The following is a 4,647-nucleotide window of genomic DNA, read 5'->3' as shown; positions in this document are numbered from 1 at the left end:
AAAAAAAAAAAAAAAAAAAAAAAAAAAAAAAAAAAGCAGCCAGGGGAGAAAGCAGATATTATATGTACAGAAGAAAGGAGATAATCATGATAAACATTTCTTGCAGAGACAAGGTAAACAAAAGAAAACAGTGGAACAACAGCTTTAAAATACTTAAAAAGAAAAAGCTGTCAACCTAAAATTGTGTATTAAGATATCTTTTAAGCCAGCACATGGTGGTGCATGTCTGTAATCCCAGCTATTCAGGAGGCTGAGGTGGGAGGATCACTTGAGCCCAGGAGTTTGAGTTCAGCCTGGGCAACATAGTTAGATTCCATCTCTAAATAAATAAATATATCTTAAAAAATAAGACAAAATAGGTACACAGGTGGCAGCTGTGGGAGGAGGCGGCGCGGGAGGCCGCGGAGCTTGAGCTCGGACCAATCCCCGCGTCCCGGGCTGAGACCCTGACCCTGCAGCGCACCGGGAAGCGAAACCGGCCAGATGGGCCGCTGAGCCCAAATCGGGCACTGTGTGGAGACCCCTGGAGCTGAGATCAGGATGTTCCGCTTCATGAGGGATGTGGAGCCTGAGGATCCCATGTTCCTGATGGACCCCTTTGCTATTCACCGTCAGCATATCAGCCGTATGTTGCCAGGTGGCTTTGGATATAGCCCCTTCCTCAGCATCACAGATGGCAACATGCCAGGGACCAGGCCTGCCAGCAGCAGGATGCAGCAGACTGGAGCTGTCTCCCCCTTTGTGATGCTGGGAATGTCGGGTGGCTTCATGGACATGTTTGGGATGATGAACGACATGATTGGTAACATGGAACACATGACAGCTGGAGGCAATTGCCAGACCTTCTCATTTTCTACTGTCTCCTATTCCAATACCGGCGATGGTGCCCCCAAGGTTTACCAAGAGACATCAGAGATGCGCTCGGCACCAGGCGGGATCCGGGAGACACGGAGGATTGTTCGGGATTCAGACAGTGGACTGGAACAGATGTCCATCGGGCATCACCTCCGGGACAGGGCTCACATCCTCCAGCGCTCCCGAAACCAGCGCACAGGGGACCAGGAGGAGCGGTAGGACTATATCAACCTGGATGAGAGTGAGGCCGCAGCGTTTGATGACGAGTGGCGGCGGGAGACGTCCCGATTCCGGCAGCAGCGCCCCCTGGAGTTTCGGCGGCTTGAGTCCTCAGGGGCGGGGGGACGAAGAGCAGAGGGACCTCCCCACCTGGCCATCCAGGGACCTGAGGACTCCCCTTCCCTACAGTCCCGCCGCTATGGTGAGGGCCCTGGGCCCTCAGCCTCTCTTGTACAGGCTGAGAGGCTGAGAAATCATCCCCTGAAATAACTTTTTCCTCTCTGAATCCCATCCCCAATTTAATAGTAAATTATCAGGCAAGCCGGCCCCCACCTCTCCCTGGGGGTCTCAGGGAGAACCTTTCACTGCACCCTTTCCCTACTTTTTCCTTTCCTTCTTTAATCCCCTTACCATGATGACTCCGCCTCTGCATCTACTAACTTGATTTTTCATTCTGCCACTCCGTCTTCAAATCAAACGCCCTCAGCTTTCCCATTCTATTCCTGCCATGCATTGAAGGGTCTTTTGGGGTGAGCTCTGGGTTTAGGGGCCTCCTCCATCCCTCAGCTACCCTGGATCTTTGCCCACCTCTTCCTCAGAGCCCCCATTGAGGAGCCGTAGCCCTGTCCAGGGCTGTGAAAGGAGCAGACTGGTTCCCAACTCTTTCTCCCTCCTCCTGTCCACACACATCACAAGACTCTTCCCTACACCCTTATTTTTTGATTTGTGCAACTTGTAACTAGGTGTTTATGGAATAAAGGAGACTGGAAAAAAGAAAAAAAATAATAAGACAAAATAAAGACCTTTTAGATATTAAAAAGCTGAAAGGACTTATGACCAGCATATCCACATTACGGAAAATATTAAAGGAAATATTTTAGGCAGAAAGAACAGTTGGAAATATAAACCTACATAAAGGAATAAAGAGCACTGGAAACAGAAACTATGTAGGTAAATATATAAAATTTTTATCTTATTATGTCAATATTTTAAAAAGATAATTGCCTAGCCAGAGCAATTAGGCAAGAGAAATAAAGGGCATCCAAGTTGGGAAGGAGAAAGTCAAATTGTCCCTGTTTGCAAACAATATGATCTTATATATAGAAAACCCTAAAAGTGCCACCAAAAACTCTTAGAACTGAAAAAAAAGCTTAGTAAAGTTGCAGGATACAAAAACCACATACAAAAATCAGTAGCATTTTTATACATCAACAAGGAACTGGCAGAATAAGGAATCAAGAAAGCAATCCAATTTACAATAGCTACCCCCAAAAAATTCCTAGGAATAAATTTAACAAAGAAGGTGAAAGCTAAAGATGTTTCTCTATAAACTATAGAAAAACTATAAAACACTAATGAAAGAAATTGAAGACGACGCATTCAAAAATGGAAAGATATTCCATGTTCATGTTTCTAATATTCTTGGAAGAATATTGTGAAAATGACCATATTACTAAAAGTGATCTACAGATTCAATACTATCCCTATAAAAAATATATAAAAAAATAGAAAAAAGATCTTAAAATTCCTGTGTAACCACAAAAAGCCCCGAATAGCCAAAGCAATCATGAGCAAAAAGAACAAAATTAGAGGCATCACACTATTGTACTTCAAAATATACTACAGAGCTATAGTAACAAAACAAGATGGCACTAGCACAAAAACAGGCAAGCAGATGAATGGGACAGAATGGAGGGCCCAAAAGTAAATCCATATATTACAGTTAACTTATTTTCAACAAAGATGCCAAGAACATTTATTGGGGAAGGCACAGTCTTTTCAATAAATGGTGATGGAAAACTGAATATTTGTATGTAAAAAAAATGAAACTAGACTCCTGTCTCTCACCGTATTTTTAAAAAAAAGAAAAAAAGAAGGAGGGGATCCAAGATGGCCAAGTAGGAGCAGCTCTGGATTGCAGCTCCCAGCAAGAGTGCAGAGGGTGAGTGGTCACCACATTTCCAGATGGATTTTTATTGCCCACAGACCAGGAGATTCCCGGACGAAGGAGTGCTACAGGTCTCCAGTGTGGTTGTTTCAGCCGGAGCAGCAGGTCTCCCATAAAAACTCACACGGGTCCAGGTGCCGTCTCAGCTGGCGACTGGAGCGCCTGGGGGACAGAGTTACCCATTCAACTGATAAAAAGGTAACTGAAATAGGGAGCCAGGCCAGGAGATTCCCAGACAGAAAAGTGCCATGAATCTCCAGCTCGGCTGTTTCAGTCGGCGCAGCGGTTCTCCCCACAAAATCTCACACAAATCCAGGCGCCTTTTCAACTGGCAACTGGAATGCCTGGGAGACAGAGTCACCCATTCAATTGAAAAAAAAAGGGGACTGAGGCAGGGAGCCAGGTTATCAGGCTCGGCTGGTCCCACCTCCCCACAAAGACCAGCATCTGAAATGATCTGGATTGAGTTTCACAGCAAGCACAGCTGAACCCGGGATGGTCCAGCTTTGTGGGGGAGGGGCATCCGTCATTGCCAAGGCAGTCTGCCATTACTGAGGCAGCCTGCCACTGCCAAGGCAGTCCGCCATTACAGAGAGAGTCCTCCATTACAGAGGTGGGCTGCCATTGCTGAGGCAGTTCTAACTATTCCCCTATAAACAGGACTGCAGGGAAGTTCACATGGCAGCTGGGGGAAGCCCACTGCAGCTCAGCAACACCTCTGCTGGCAGACTGTGACTAGGCTGCCTCCTCACTGGGCAGGGCATCCCTGAAAAAAGGCAGCAGCATCACAGAAACTTATAAATAAAGCCCTACCTTCCTGGGACAGAGCACCTGCAGAAAAAAAGGCGGTTATGAGTTCTGCTGCAGCAGACTTAAATACACCTGCCCAGCAACTCTAAACAGAACAATGGAGCTCACAACTCAGTACCTGAGCTCCTATAAAGAACAGATTGTCTCCTCAAGCAGCTCCCTGACCCCCATATATCCAAAGAGTCACCTCATAAAGGAGAGCTCAGACTGACATCTGGTGGGTATCCTGCTGGGACAAAGATAGCAGAAGAAGAAAATGGCAGCAACCCTTACTGTTGTGCAGCCACTGCAGGTGATCCCCAGGCAAGAAGGGTCTGGAGTGGGCCTCCAGCAGTCTTACAGCAGAGGGGCCTGACTGTTAGAAGGAAAACTAAGAAACAGAAGGAAATAAGTTCATCATCAACAAACAGGACATCCACTCAGACCCCATCTGAAAGTCACCAACTACAAAGACCACAGGTAAATAAATCCACAAAGATGGGAAGAAACCAGTGCAAAAAGGATGAAAGCACCCAACACCAAAATGCCTCTCCTCCTCCAAGGGATCACAACTCCTCATCAGCAAGGGAACAAGGCTGGATGGAGAACAAGTCTAATGAATTGACAGAAACAGGCTTCAGAAGGTAGGTAAAAAGAAACGTCTCTGAGCTAAAAGAACATGTTCTAACCCAATGCATAGAAACTAAGAACCTTGAAAAAGCTTTGATGAAATGCTAACAAGAATAAACAGCTTAGAAAGGAATATAAATGAATTGATGAAAAACACAACACAAGAACTTCGTGAAGCATACACAAATTTCAAAAGCCGAATTGAC

At 45.9% G+C, this 4,647-nt stretch overlaps 1 long non-coding RNA gene and 1 pseudogene across 2 annotated transcripts in view; one reads left to right on the top strand and one right to left on the bottom strand.

The window, feature by feature from the left end:
* Positions 1-4,647, bottom strand: part of LOC119472634 — a 29,347-nt gene that overhangs the window by 17,367 nt on the left and 7,333 nt on the right. The window lies entirely within an intron of this gene.
* Positions 365-1,857, top strand: LOC108311004 (annotated as a pseudogene). The gene has a single exon (XR_001828014.2). The product of XR_001828014.2 is annotated as a myeloid leukemia factor 2-like (transcript).

Source organism: Cebus imitator, unplaced genomic scaffold, assembly GCF_001604975.1.
Source record: "Cebus imitator isolate Cc_AM_T3 unplaced genomic scaffold, Cebus_imitator-1.0 Scaffold110, whole genome shotgun sequence".
NCBI lineage: Eukaryota > Metazoa > Chordata > Mammalia > Primates > Cebidae > Cebus > Cebus imitator.
Note: the sequence above shows the minus strand (reverse complement) of the source record. Positions and strands in the feature narration are given on the sequence as shown.